Raw genomic sequence first — 16,308 nt, forward strand, 5'->3', positions numbered from 1 at the left:
TGCACATGATAACGGAGGGAAGGGCAGGCGGGAGGGACTGGAATGTTGGCTGGCAGGAGGGTCACTGCCAGGGATTGAAGGAGCTGTCTAGGTAAGAGATTGGGTGGGGTTCGGGGAAGGGGAGTAATGCTGTCAGCAGGAGGTAAAAGCCAGGGCAGCCAAGACTAACACAAAAGCAAAACACTGTGGATGCTGGAAATCTGAAATCAAATCAGAAAATGCTGGGAATAATCAGCAGCTGGGATAGGATCTGTGGAAAGAGAAACTGAGTTTGGGCACGACCTTACCTTCCATTCACACCACACTCTTACCTCCCATTCACACCACACTCTTACCTTCCATTCACACCACACTCTTACCTCCCATTCACACCACGCTCTTACCTTCCATTCACACCACACTCTTACCTTCCATTCACGCCACTCTCTTACCTTCCATTCACACCACGCTCTTACCCCCCATTCACACCACACTCTTACCTCCCATTCACACCACGCTCTTACTTTCCATTCACACCACACTCTTACCTTCCATTCACACCACACTCTTACCTTCCATTCACACCACGCTCTTACCTTCCATTCACACCACACTCTTACCCCCCATTCACACCACACTCTTACCTTCCATTCACACCACACTCTTACCTTCCATTCACGCCACTCTCTTACCTTCCATTCACACCACGCTCTTACCCCCCATTCACACCACACTCTTACCCCCCATTCACACCACACTCTTACCTTCCATTCACGCCACACTCTTACCTTCCATTCACACCACACTCTTACCTTCCATTCACACCACACTCTTACCTTCCATTCACACCACACTCTTACCTTCCATTCACACCACGCTCTTACCTTCCATTCACACCACGCTCTTACCTTCCATTCACGCCACACTCTTACCTTCCATTCACGCCACACTCTTACCTTCCATTCACGCCACACTCTTACCTTCCATTCACACCACACTCTTACCTTCCATTCACGCCACACTCTTACCTTCCATTCACACCACGCTCTTACCTTCCATTCACACCACACTCTTACCTTCCATTCACGCCACGCTCTTACCTTCCATTCACACCACACTCTTACCTTCCATTCACGCCACGCTCTTACCTTCCATTCACACCACACTCTTACCTTCCATTCACGCCACGCTCTTACCTTCCATTCACACCACACTCTTACCGTCCATTCACACCACACTCTTACCTTCCATTCACGCCACTCTCTTACCTTCCATTCACACCACACTCTTACCGTCCATTCACACCACACTCTTACCTTCCATTCACGCCACGCTCCCACTGCAGCAAGGTCGGAGAAGTTGGCAGCCAGCCAAATCTCTGTGCACAGCAGCGGGATGGGAAAATCCAGTCGATGTGGACGGTGGTAAGATTCCAGCCTTAGTGTTTGAGGTATGTAAACTTCCGTTAGAACTGTTCTGATGAAAGGTAATCTTTAAAGTTTATTTATTAGTGTCACAAGTAAGGCTTACATTAACACTGCAATGAAGTTACTATGAAATTCCCCTAGTCGCCATACTCCAGTCTGAAATCAATCTGAACCGTCACATCTCTCTTCCCACAGATGTTGCCAGATCTGCTAACTATTTCCAGCAGTTTCAGTTTTTAATTTCAGGGAAGACCTGTCTCACGGCTTTCTCTCAGATTGGTGAGATATGTCTCTGTTAGATTTTGCGATCTGTGCCTCTGAAGTTGCATTTGGCTCGCTCCTTGAGACTTTGTGACCTACATGTCAAAGGGCAGCTTATATTTAATGACGCATGCCCCGCAGGGAAAGGTTCTACAACCTCTTCTGTCTTTGGCTCCTCTTCACATAACAGGCTCTCCAGTTAAAATTGCAATCAGGCACTGATCACATTACCAGGGTCCAATGTAAAGAAATATAAAGACAATTAACTGCAGAGGCTGGAATCTGAAACCAAAAGAGAAAATGCTGGAAAATCTCAGCAGGTCTGGCTGCATCTGTAAGGAGAGAAAAGAGCTGACGTTTCGAGTCCAGATGACTACTTGTTCTTTAAGATCAATGTTATAGGAAAGTGAAATGGGAGGCTTTGGAGTGATTACAACCTGACCCTTTGACAAATGGTCATCTGGACACGAAACCTCAGCTCTTTTCTCTCCTTACAGATGCTGCCAGACCTGCTGAGATTTTCCAGCATTTTCTGTTTTAATTCAAGAAGTATCCTGTCACTTACTGTCAGAAGAGCAGACTAAGATTGGGACACATGGGAAGACATTGAGACTTTGCTTCGTAGGATCTAAGGGAGATTTTAATTGCCCTTCTGCCCCTTTCAGACTGTCAAGTTATAATCGCTCCAACAGCCTCCCACTTCACTTTCCTGTAATATTGACCTTAAAGAACAAGTGGTATATAACAGCCAATTTTTGGTGAACTTTAAAATTCAATAAGATGGGAATACACATTTGTGCCAGTTCATGCTATAGGAACAGTATTGACAGATGATACTGAATTGGTATTTATTGCAAAAGGGTTGGAGTATAAAAGTAGAGAAGTGTTGTTGCAACTGTGTAGGGTGTTGGTGAGGTCACATTTGGAATAATGTGTCCAGTTTTGGTCTCCTTATTTGAGGAAGGATGTTGTGACATTGGAGGCAGTTCAGAGGAAGCTTACCTGATTGATTCCAGGGATGAATCATGAGGAGAGGTTAAACAGTTTGGGCTTATACTCACTGGAGCTTAGAAAGATGAAAGGAGATCTGATCGAGGTGTATAAAATGTTAAAAGGGATTAATAAAGTAAACGTAGACCAAATGATTCCTCTTAAGGGGTAATCTAGATTAAGAGGTCACAGGTATAGGTTGAGAGGCGGTAGATTTAAAACTGAGATGAGGAGGAACTACTTCTCGCAGAGGGTGGTGAATTAATGGCTGCCCCATAGTTTGGTGAAATCTGAATCATTAAATGGTTTCAAGAAGGAGATAGATATATCTCTGAAAAAAATGGGTTAAAGGGATATGGGGAACAGGAAGGCAGCTAGATTTGAAACAGGGGGAGATCAACCATGATCTGATTGAATGGCGGAGCAGGCTCGAAGGGCTGAATTTACCTACTTCTGCTCCTAATTCCTTTTTTCCTATGTTCCTATGTTCCAGTGTAAGATGATGAATATTTATGAAGAAAAGCCTGATTTACGTTGAGGTGAAAAACAGTTGTCTCAGCGATACATAAATCATGGAACTCCCTGGTAATACTGTGTACTGTGCAACACATTTCCAGTCAAGAAATATTGTTCTCTTTGGGCATACAGCCTGGGCGAGGTAGCGTTTCTGCAGGCTACCTGCCCTTTACAGCACATGTTCAAACTTTCTAAGAGGATGGGCAGGTACTTCTTCAGATCCTCCCACACCTAGTCATAAAATCACAGGAAGAAGCAGGATTGATGGTCCCCACCAGACATGTCAAGTTGAATGGGTCTATCTCCAGCGTAATGAAAGCTTGCACAATGCAGGTGTACTTGTTGTATAGTTAGGGCGAATAGTGTCATTCCTCCATGGTAACTGACATCAGAGAGATCAATTTCCATTCGGAAAGTAGCAAAATGAGCAAGGATTGAAAGTTTTTTTTGGGCAGAATGATGTGCCCTCTGCCCCCACATCAACCACATCCCTATTCCAAGTAGCACAGACTAACACTCCAATAACTCACAGGGCAGATACTCAGAGGGCTTCTTGAATGGCATCACCATTTGTCTAGCAATGGGGGATGTGATACAGGGTCAGTGCTGTAGTATTTGGAAGGATTGGTGACCGCCAGTTATTATATAATGAACTATAATGGTTTATTTATAAGCAGGTAAATATGCAGAATACTTTCACAATGTTAACACTTCCAGCTTTAAGATCTACTCTGGCTGTGAAAGCCCACGCTCTGCACCAAGATCCCAACGCTCGTTCCCCATTGGGTGATCAGGACACATGACCCTCCTGGTGTCTGCGCCTTAAAGGGGCCAGCTGCTACAAGTGCCCAATCGGTTTGATGGGTTGAAGTGCCACTTGTTACACTTCTAGTTGCAATTTTCAGCTCTTGTCTTTTTACATGTGTTTTCCTAATTTAACATTCTCAGGATACACTCTAGGCAAAATCTTACCAAAAAATGGCACTTGCACATGCAATCGTAGGAAATGCAACACCTCCCGTTCACCTCCTCCCTGCTCACCATTCCAGGGTCCAAACCCTTTTTTCAGGAAGCTCTGACAAAGGGTCATCCAGACTCAAAACATTGGTGTGCCCTGATAGAGAGAATAGAACCAATCAGACCAAGAAGTAACCTCCCCCCCCCCACCCCACCGTGGAGGTCTCACCGCGCCCCCAATCAGAGCCGGCATTCACCCCTCCTCCCCCCATATAAATACACTGTCAATGCCAACCACCCCACCCCCGCCACTTCTCCCACTTTGACAGATACCCTATGCCACACATGGAAGACTTGTATGCAAAGCTGGCTGAGGGTCACATATTTTCCAAATTAGACATGATCCATGCCTACCTCCTACTGGAGCTTCAGGAAGTATGTCACTATAAATACTCACAAAGCCTGTATGAGTATACTTGCTTGCTCTTTGGGATGTCTTCGGCTTGTGTCATTTTTCAAAGGGTGATGGTGATCATCCTTCCAGGGGTGCCCAGAGTGGCAGTCTACCTGGGTGACATTTTAATCCCAGGAGCTACTGAAAAGGAACGTTTGGAGGGCCTGGAGGAGGTCGTACGGCTTTTTTCTGATGCTGGCGTCCAATTAATAAGGGAAGATTGTGTGTTCCAGGCCAATGATGTATTGTACCTGAGGTACAGAGTTGAAAAGGATGGATTACTCCATGCCGAAGAGAAGGTGAAGACCATAAAAGGGGCTCTGACTCCAAGGAACACAATGGAGTTAAAGTCTTTCCAAGGTCTCATAAATGACTATGGAAAATTCATACCAAACTTGGCGACCTTGCTGGTACTTCTCCACATGCTGTTACAAAGAAATCAGAAATGGTCGTGGCAAATGCCACAGGAGAAAGCCTTTGCAAACGTCAAACAACAATTGCTATCAACAGATATACCAGCCCATTTTGACCCCCCGAGATCACTCATTGTAACCTGTGACGCCTCTCCCATTGGCTAGGAGTGGTATTATTGCACCGTTGGGATGATGACAGAATGTTCAATCGCGTACGCATCACAAACCCTAGCAGATGCAGAGAGGATGTATGGCTAGATTGAAAAAGGTTTGACCATGGTGTTTGCAGTGAAAACGCTCCACCAGTACGTCCATGGCCAGCATTTCACCATAGTAACGATCACAAACCTCTATTGGAAGACAAGGTGATTCCTCCCATCGCATCTGCCCAAATCCAATGCTGGGCACTGCTATTAGGTGCCTTAGAATATCATCCAAGGAGAGATATAGCCAACTCAGATGCCTTGAGCTGCCTGCTGCTCCCCACCAGCTTATATTCTCCTCCGAAGATGGATGAAGTTGCCATGACTCTGAGTTTCATGGATGCTCGGCCAGTATCCAGGCATGACTCAAAAGGACCCCATGTTGGCAAAACTATGTCATGTCGTCCTAAGTGGTGGACCACAAGGGTGTCTTAGGGAGGATTTGAAATTTTATATCTCTAAACATCAGGAGTTGAGTATAGAAGATGGCATCATCTTGTGGGATGCCCAGGTGATTGTCCCATGTCCACGCCAGCAACCAATACTTTAAGAATTGCACAATAGCCATCCAGAAATTTCGAAGATGAAAAAGCTCACAAAGCTCTGGTGGCCTGGCATAGACAGAGATATCGAAAACCTGGTCAAGACGTGCAAAAAGCAGAAGGCCCCACCAGCAGCCTTGTTGCACTGTTGGGAATTGCTGGGGAGACCCTGGGTGCGAGAACATGCCGACTTCGCAGGGCCATTTATGGGCTCCATATTTTTAATTCTCATCAACGCCCATGCAAAATGGATCGACGTGCACTGGATGGCCTATACTGCCTCCTACAATACCATAGGGAAACTGTCAATCTTTCAGGATGCATGGAATAGCTGGAGTTCTCGTGACGGACAATGGGACCCCATTTACCAGCGGGGAGTTTCAATTCTTCATGAGCACAAACGGAGTAAGGCACACCCGCATGGCACCCCACTACTCAAATGGCCTGGCTGAGCAGGTGGTCCAGACATTTAAAATAGCATGAAGAAATAAACCATGGGTTCTCCAGTAAAAAGCTCACATATTTCCCTTTTAACTATAGGACTAAGTCGCATTTGACAGAGGGAATAGCCCCGGCACAGCTATTGCTGGGCCTATGCCTTCAGACTAGGCTCAGCCTGATGTTCCCAAATTTGGCCAGCAACATTGAGTTAAAACAAGAAGCCCAGGAAAGCCCACGATGGTCAGAGACCAGATAGAGGCTTCAAACTGGGAGATATGGTCCATGTAAGGAACTTCAGCCTCGGCTCTCCGTGGGTTCCGGGAGTTACTCTTGAGAAAACAGAACCGATGTCTTATAAGGTAAAAAGATGGGGAGCAGACCTTAAAGAAGCACGTTGATCATCTCTGTCACAGGGAACCATCCGCAGAGGCAACTGTTTCTACGGACGCACCACCATCGACATCCTTCACACCAGCCTGTGGATGGGGAACTCTGCCCTCTAAAAACTCAAGAGCCAGTCACCTGGACAATGAAGATTCTGGCCCGGACATGGAGACAGAGGCAGTGGACACCCAGTCAGAGGTTGCCACCAAGGGTGAGCCCCCTGTAGTGGCTGTTTGATCCTCTTTTGGAAGAGGCGTTCATCTATCCATTACACACCCCCCGACCGGACCCTAAAATCGATGGCGATAAGGCCACAGGCATAGAGATGGAGAAGGCCCCATCATCATATGAGCGAGGGGGAACCTCGGACCTGAAGTGGGAGGGGTGTGATAACCCCAAGAGGTCTATGGAGAATCCTTGTGGGTCTAATTGAGTATGAGTTCCCCTGGTAACGGGCAGTGGCCTGCTCATCTGGAACTCATTACTTGAGCCTTTTATATGGCAGGCCAGGACTGGGCCTGCTGAACTGTAGTCACAGGCAGGGACTAGTTTGTGTACAACAGGGTAGTGATTTTACTTTGCATTCTGTAATGAATGATGTTCCTTTCCATTGGGCTTCCTGAGTCATTACAGATATCATTTCATACTTAGAAACTTAGAAACCCTACAGCACAGAAAGAGGCCATTTGGCCCATCGAGTCTGCACCGACCACAATCCCACCCAGGCCCTACCCCCATATCCCTACATCTTTATCCACTAATCCCTCTAACCTATGCATCCCAGGACACTAAGGGCAATTTTAGCATGGCCAATCAACCTAACCCGCACATCTTTGGACTCTTGGAGGAGTCTCCTTTATAGGTTGCTCTTGCATACCAACCACTTGCTTGCTCTTGTTGGCCATTCAGGCACACTATGACGTTCTGTTCTGCTGTTTGAAGGAGGAGGGGTCCCAGGTGGGCATCTTTTTTTGCTGGAGACTCCTTTTGTTTATTGGCAGTTTAGCACGGAGAATGTTTGCGTGCAGTGACCCCATGCAATGAATTGTTCCGTTGAATCATGAACTCTGGGGCCGCCTGTAATTCCTGCAGCCTGTTTTTCACATCCATGTACAGGATGTGATAGGTTGCAGACTCTCTTCCATTATGTGAAGGGACTGCTCATCAATTTCTTGTTGCATTTCAGTCCCACCTTCCTGATCGTGGGACTGCTCCTTGGCAGAACCACGATGGTCATCAACAGGTCCAGACAGTGATTGATCTGACCGTCTGCCTCTCTTGGCTGTGTCCATGCTCAGGTATCCCTGGAGAGGGAACATGCAATGTCCATCTGTACACCTCAATGCTCCGTGATTGGTGGGGAATGGCGGAACTGGAGTCCATCATTACCCCTGGGAATCGGATTAGCTAAGTTTCTTTAAAGGTTTTGGTCATTTGTTACTGTACATCAGTGGTGCCCTTTTCAAAAAGGGTGCTTAGCTCCTGGTCATTGGCAACCCCTGGTTGAATCAAAAGAGGTATAAATAGACACAACAACGATAAGACGCTCTCCATTTTTATAGCACCAGCTGTTGTATGGTAAGGTTAAAGGTCCAATGTGAATATTAGTGAATAATGTTCATGGATAGGTGAATGAGTGAATGGGTAGGGTGGGTAAGGTGGCAAGTGAGTGAGGTGGCAGGTGAGTAGGGAGGCAGGAGGATAGGATGGTAGGTGGTGTAGGTTCTTGGGTGGGTAGGATGGTACATGGGTAGGGTGGTAGTTAGTTGAAGTGATAAGTGGGTGAGGTGGCAGGTGACTAGGATGGTATGTGGGTGAGACGGTAATTGATAAAGTAGGTAAGGTGGCAGATGGGTGAGGTGAATAGAGCGGGTGAGGTGATAGGCGGGTGAGGTGGCAAATGGGTGAGGCAGTGGTCAAGGGTAGTTGGGTGGTTAGGAGTAGTTGGGTCAAGAGGGGGGGAATTAGTCGAATAGACAAGTTGGGTGATTGAGAGGTCAGGGGGTTGATTGAGGGTTCAGTTATGTAGTTACCCAGATTTTAGACTAGGTTTTAACTTGTCTAAATTTCCTGGATGACTATCCAGGTAAGTACCATGGAACTATCCGAAGTCTCCAATTCTAACTCAGAGTTGGAGACATTTGCGGAAGTTTCTGGGGAGTTGAAACTTCCTGGGCAGTTCCCACAGAGGTCAGCACGTCAGGACTTCCACGAAGTCCCGAGGCACATTTCAGTCATAAGTCTGGTCTCCAACAATCTGGAGACAGGAGGATTTGGGTTATTTGTTCCAAATGAAATAAAGCTCTAAAGTTACAGCACTTCTCGATAGCTTTGGAACATACACATGTGATAAAAAGTTTCCTAAGAAGTTGTACCCCAGGAGTCCTCCTAATTCAAATAGCAGTACAGCGGAATAGAAAGTTTGAAGAACATGGGGCAACAGCCATGCACATTTCTATCTTCTCTTTGATGTTTGGGCTGACAAGATATCAGCTAAAAGGTCTAGAGACACAACTAATTAAATCCATCAAGAGGCACTCTGACACATTTGAGTCCACCATTAATACCATCTCAGTTCAGTGGCATCTATAAACATCCAGCACAAGGGGCAGCACGGTGGCACAGTGGTTGGCACTGCTGCCTCACAGCGCCAGGGACTCGGGTTCGATTCCCGGCTTGGGTCACTGTCTGTGTGGGGTTTGCACATTCTCCCCGTGTCTGCGTGGGTTTCCTCCGGGTGTTCCGGTTTCCTCCCACAGTCCAGAAGATGTGCTGGTTAGGTGCATTGGCCATGTTAAATTCTCGCTCAGTGTACCTGAACAGGCGCTGGAGCGTGGCGACTAGGGGATTTTCAGAGTAACTTCATTGCAGTGTTAATGTAAGCCTACTTGTGACACTAATAAATAAACATTACACTTTTAATGAAAGTCTGGCCAAAATTCCTTATATCTACTTATACAATAAAAACTCTGCGAATACGCCACTACAGTAACTGACTTTGTCAGTAAGTGCACAGATGAACGCCAAAGAAGCAAATCCGTGTGTTCCTCAACCGGAAACCATGGATGAACAGGGATATCCACTGCTTGCTGAAGATCAGTCTGAGGCATTCAAGTCAAGGTGACACGGAGCTATACAAGAAAGCCAGATACGATCTAAAGAGATCTATTAAAGATGCCAAAAGACAATACTGGACCAAGATAGAGACCCAGGCTAGCCACACTGACCCCCGCCGACTATGGCAAGGCATGCAAGACATAACAAGCTACAAGATGAAGGCATGTAAAATCGCCGGCTCCAAGGCACCCCTCCCGAATGAGCTCAATGCATTCTACGCCCATTTTGAGCAAGAGGTCAGCGAGAGCATGCCCTCCACCCTGGAAGCCCTGGATGAACCTGTATCTGGGGTCACCATTGCAGATGTCAGAGCAGCTTTCTTGAAGGTCAACCCACGGAAAGCAATTGGCGCGGCTGGGGTACCCAGACGTGCACTCAGATCCTCCGCGGATCAGCTGACAGAGGTATTCACAGACATCTTCAACCTCTCTTTACAACAATCTGAGGTCCCTATCTGCTTCAAGAAGACGACCATCATCCCGGTACCTAAGAAAAACCAAGCAGCGTGCCCTAATGACTATCGGCCGGTGACTCTGTCATCCATCATTATGAAGTGCTTCAAAAGGTTAGTCATGGCACAAATCAATTCCAGCCTCCCAGACTATCTGGATCCACTACAGTTTGCCTACCGCCGCAACAGGTCCACAACAGATGCCATATCCCTGGCTCTGCACTCAACCCTGGAACACCTAGATAACAAGGACACTTATGTCAGACTCCTATTTATTGACTACAGCTCAGCCTTCAACATTATTATTCCCCACAAAACTCATCTCCAAACTCTGTGGCCTGGGGCCACGGCACCTCCCTCTGCGACTGGATCCTGAACTTCCTCACTCACAGACCACAATCAGTAAGGATAGGCAATAACACCTCCTCCACAATCATCCTCAATGCCGGTGCCCCACAAGGCTGTGTTCTCAGCCCCCTACTATACTCCTTATACACCTATGACTGTGTGGCCAAATTCCCCTCTAATTCGATTTTCAAGTTTGCTGACGACACCACCGTAGTGGATCGGATCTCAAACAATGACGAGACAGAGTACAGAAATGAGATAGAGAATCTGGTGAAATCATGCAGCAACAATAATCTCTCCCTCAATGTCAACAAAATGAAGGAGATTGTCATCGGCTTCAGGAAGCGTAAAGGAGAACATGCCCCTGTCTACATCAATGGGGATGAAGTAGAAAGGGTCGAGAGCTTCAAGTTTTTATGTGTCCAGATCACCAACAACCTGTCCTGGTCCCCCCATGTCGACTCTAAAGCTAAGAAAGCCCACCAACGCCTCTACTTTCTCAGAAGACTAAGGAAATTTGACATGTCAGCTACGACTCTCACCAACTTTTACAGATGTACCATAGAAATCATTCTTTCTGGTTGTATCACAGCTTGGTATGGCTCCTCCTCTGCCCAAGACCGCAAAGAACTATAAAAGGTCGTAAATGTAGCCCAATCCATCACGCAAATCAGCCTCCCATCCATTGACTCTGTCTACATTTCCGCTGCCTTGGCAAAGTAACCAGCATAATTAAGGTCCCCACGCACCCCGGACATTCTGTCTTCCACCTTCTCCCTTCGAGAAAAAGATACAAAAGTCTGAGGTCACGTACCAACCTACTCAAGAGCAGCTTCATCACTGCTGCTGTCAAACTTTTGAATGGACTTACCTTGCATTAAGTTGATCTTTCTCTACACCCTAGCTATGACTGTAACACTACATTCTGCACTCTCTCGTTTTCTTCTTTATGAACAGTATGCTTTGTCTGTATAGCGCGCAAGAAACAATACTTTTCACTGTATGTTAATACAAGTGACAATAATAAATCAAATCAAATGAAACGATAGTGTAACCTTGGGTTTTTATAATAATACACCTTGTGGACTGAACATTCATTACTTCTGCACTTTTACTTTGGCAATGTACCTTGACAGTGAAGTGAATGAACAAAATTGGTGAAACAAGGTTTGATAAAAATTTATGAAGCTGCTTTATTTCACAACAACTGAACATACAGGGCAACATTTCACTGTGTCAACTGGTGCACCTTGTCTTACGCAGAATCTTACAAATATGATACTTAATACACTTCCCCAATCAGTGCTTGACTGAAACTATTTTCTAACTCTTTGTTACAAGCATTTTCTGAGCCCCCATGCCTCACACCTTCCTGTTTCAAACATCTGCCTGCCCATGCAGTATCCCATTTCGAAAGCCTGTGTCTGTCTTTAGTGGCATTTTTGCTTTCTAGCTGAGCTACTGGCAGAGTTTGCGAGCTCTCACCCATACCCACAACAGAAAAAGGGTGGCCACAATTTGGAGGTCTGAGTCTGATCAAGAGGTACATCTGGCCAAACCTTTATACAAAGCTCAGTGCCAGCAAAGGCATTATTGATTAGGGACGGTGACACAGTGGTTACCTCAGAGCGCCAGGTACCCAGGTTCAATTCCCGGATTGGATCACTGTCTGTGAAAAGTTTGCACGCTCTCTCCACGTCTGCGTGGGTTTCCTCCGGCTGCTCCGGTTTCTTCCCACAGTCCAAGGATGCGTGGGTTAGGTGGATTGGCCATGCTAAATTGCCCCTTAGTGCCAGGCGGACTAGCAGGGTAAATGTATGGGGTTATGGAGATAGGATCTGGGTGGGATTGTGGTTGGTGCAGACTCGATGGGCCAAATGGCCTCCTTCTGCACTGTGGATACCATGATTCTATGAAAAGGTAACTAGTGGTTTGTCAAATGAATAGAATTCAAATCATTTTTAAGCACAATGTTACATTTAATTGTAGCCACCACAATACATCAGCATCTCTGCTGTTTTGTAGGTTACGAGGCGACAGAGGAACACAAGAGGTAGCAGATGACATTCAAAGCTGAGGAGTGTAACGGAATATATTTTTGATAAATGATTGTGTTTTTAATCGCCTTCCTGTCAGCTCAAATTTGGAGATAATGCCGATCCTCTTGTGGACTGCTTCATTATTAAAGGAAGGTTTGTGGAGCTGAACACTGGAATTACCAGTGAAGAGACCCGCTCCTCAGCTTCAGATGGCGGGAAGGTCACTAATGAGGCATTTGAAATTGATTGGATTGCGAATGTTTTCCTGAGGAAACTCCTGCAGTTTTATCTTGGAATGCGACCAGACAGCAGCAATTACAACCATCTTCTTTTGTGTCAGGTGTGACTGCATGCATTGGGTGTTTTTCTTTGATTCCCTCCCACAACACCATTGATTGGAGCTTTGGCATACTTGGTAGAATATAATCACAGAATTGTCACGGTGCAGAAGGAGACCATCGTGTCTGCACTAGCTCTCCAAACAAGCATGATAACTTAACATCATTCGGCTACCTTTTCCCTGTGCGCCTGCACATTGTTTCTGTTCAAGCAATCATCTAATGCCCTCTTGAACTCTGCATTGAAGCTGCCTCCACGACACTTCCAAGTAGCGCATTCCAGACCCCAACCATTCATTGTGTGAAAAAAATTTTTTCTCACCTCACATTTGCTTCTTTTGCAAATCACTTTAAATCTGTGCCCTCTCATTCTCAATCCATTTAAGAGCCAGGAACAGTTTCTCCCTAGCTACTCTGTCCAGGCCCCTCATGATTTTGAACGTCTCTATCAAATGTACTCTGAGCCTTCTCCTCTCTAAAGAGAACAGTCCCAACTTCTCCAATCGATCCTCATCCTTAACTACTGCCTTGCTATTGTCACATATGCTCTCCTCTCATCTGGCATTCAACTCTTGTGTCCATGTCTAGATGAAATTGTAATGAGGTCTGGAATCATGTAGTTTGGGTAGAACCTGAACTACGCATCACCAAACACATTATTAGTAGTAAGGTGTGACTTGATTGCACTATTTCTATCATTACATTGATTGGGAGGAGGTCCATAGTTTAGGAACTGGCTGGGATACTTTTGTTTAGTTTCCTGTGAATAAAAAATGCCTGGACAATATTCCATATTGTCTGCTAGAGGCAGTGTCATTGCTGTATTACTGAATGGACCAACAACCTGTCCTGGTTCCCCCCACGCCGATGCTATAGTTAAGAAGGCCCACAAACGTCTCTACTTTCTCAGGAGGTGAAGGAAATTTCCATGTCCACTAAAACTCACCAATTCCTACAGATGCACCGTAGACAGCGTCCCTTCTGGATGTATCACAGCTTGGTATGGCTCTTGCTCTGACCAAGACTGCAAGAAACTACAAAGGGTTGTGAACATAGCCCCGTCCATCACGCAAACCAGCCTCCCATCCATTGACTCCGTCTATATTTCCCGCTGCCTCAGGAAGGTAGCCAACATAATCAAGGACCCCATGCACCCAGGATATGTTCTCTTCCACCTTCTTCCGTCGGGAAAAAGATACAAAAATCTGAGATCATGTACCAACTGACACAAGAACAGCATCTTTCCTGCTGTCATCAGACTTTTGAATGGACCTATTATATTAAGTTGACCTTTCTCTTCACCCTAGCTATGACTCTAACACTATATTTTGCACCCTCTCCTTTCCTTCTCCCCTACGTACCCTATGAATGATATACTTTGTCCATATAGCGCACAAAAAACAATGCTTTTCATTGTATACTAATACATGTGACAACAATAAATCGAATCAAATCAACATTGCTGTGGGACTAGCTAGCTCTGGTAATCAGATCTTCAGCACGAACGTTGGATGCTATTGGGATCTATGACCTTCGGTGTGTCGAATGCACTCTGGAAATTCCTAATGTCACACAGGGTCAAACCAATTTGCTGCTATAATGCAGAGGCCTCACTGGGAGGCTAAGTAATACCTAACTCAGTTAATTATCTCAATTAATTGGCTTTTATCAATCGGGATATAGATTACAAAAGGAGAGAGTCATGATGGAGTTGCATAGAACTTTAGTGAGGCCACAGCTGGAGTATGTGTACAGTTTGGTTGCCACATTACAGGAAGGATGTGATCGCACTGAAAGGGGTGCAGAGGAGATTCACCAGGATGCTGCCTGGGATGGAACATGTAAGTTATAGAGGAAGGTTGGACAGGCTTGGGCTGTTTTCTCTGGAGCAGAGAAGACTGATGGGCGACCTGATTGAGGTGTTCAAGATTATGAGGGGCATGGACAGGGTGGATAGGGAGCAGCTGTTCCCCTTAGTTGAAGGATCAGTTATGAGGGGACACAAGTTAAAAGTGAGGGGTGAGAGGTTTGGGAGGACTTGAGGATAAACCTTTATGCCTAGAGGATGGTGACGGTCTAGAATGCATTGCCTGGGAGGGTGGTGGAGGTGGGATGCCTCACATCCTTTAAAAAGTACCTGGATGAGTACTTGGCATGCCATAACATTCAAAGCTATGGGCCAAGTGCTGGCAAGTGGGATTAGGTGGGCAGGTCAGGATCTTTCATGCATCGGTGCAGACTTAATGGGCCGAAGGGCCTCTTCTGTACTGTATATTCTGTGGTTCTGTGAATTAAGTTGAGGATATTTTGTTGGCAGATTTCTTAGAGGTGACCATCTCAACAAAGGCTTGTCAGTCTGGGAACAACAAGTCCACTGAAGGTGCACTGTCATGAACTGTGAGGATGTTCCAACTCGGAACACCGGGGCGTGGTGGTGTATAATTTTGCTTATGGAAATAAAAACTAGGAGCAGGAGTAGGCCATCTGCCCCCTCGAGCCTGCTCCGCCATTCAGTACGATCATGGCTGATCTTATCGTGGACTCAGCTCCACTTACCCGCCTACTCACCATGACCCTTAATTCCTTTACTGTTCAAAAATTTATCTATCCTTGATGAGGAGTCACGTGGAGAACCCAGTGAGAAAGTAATCAGCCCAGTCACAGTATAACACTTATTAAAGACTATTTATTACAATAAAGAAAAGACATGTACAGAACCATAATCATCTAAGACAGTTACGTATAGCAATCTGACAATCATTGCTGTTGCCAGAAAATCCGGATCAATGTAAAATCAAGTGGAATGTTGTACTCTAGCTGACTGGGTGGCTTATTCATGCCTCTGTATAATATCCCCTCTTAAAGACATGACATTTTAATTCTGATCTAATGTACTCTCAGTGCAGTGTTATCTGTCAGTTGCATACATGAGGAATTTACAAGTTGGCAGTGGTAAAATAATTCACTGATTGCCAAAGTCCTGGCTGTATACTTTACGCAGCTAATTAATTTCATTCTTGGGAATTGCAAGCTTAACTAGAAAAGCTGCTTTCATGTTGAGCATGTGAAAAATTATCGAGAGCCCTTTCTGACTCTTCTCAATGAGAGTGTATACTGATTTGGTATTGATATTATCCTCCTTTTGGGCTGTCCCCTGTGGAGGCAAGTAGTTGTGCCCTTCTATTATAACTACATCTCGCATGCTTCCCATTCTTGACGCTTGTCAAATTGTTATGTAAATATAAATATAAGTTGTTGCTGCAGTGAATTTTCTCTGTTTCTCCATTCCACAATTCATGTCCTTTGGTTGGGGCTATTTCAATTTTGTTTCCTTGTAGCAATCTCTGTTTTTTTATTCAGAGTTGATTTACCTTAGTAGTCAGGATCACCGTGAAGCAGACCGGGAGGAGAGTGCAGCAGCTCAGCGTCACTGTGAAGCAGACCGGGA

The 16,308-nt window shown here is 45.7% G+C and overlaps 1 protein-coding gene across 2 annotated transcripts in view; it reads right to left on the bottom strand.

Moving 5' to 3' along the window:
* The window catches only part of slc1a6 (solute carrier family 1 member 6), a 144,339-nt gene that overhangs the window by 113,152 nt on the left and 14,879 nt on the right, over nucleotides 1–16,308 (bottom strand). The gene's annotated exons all lie outside the window — the stretch shown is intronic.

This window comes from Mustelus asterias, chromosome 26 (assembly GCF_964213995.1).
Source record: "Mustelus asterias chromosome 26, sMusAst1.hap1.1, whole genome shotgun sequence".
In the NCBI taxonomy this organism is placed as follows: domain Eukaryota; kingdom Metazoa; phylum Chordata; class Chondrichthyes; order Carcharhiniformes; family Triakidae; genus Mustelus; species Mustelus asterias.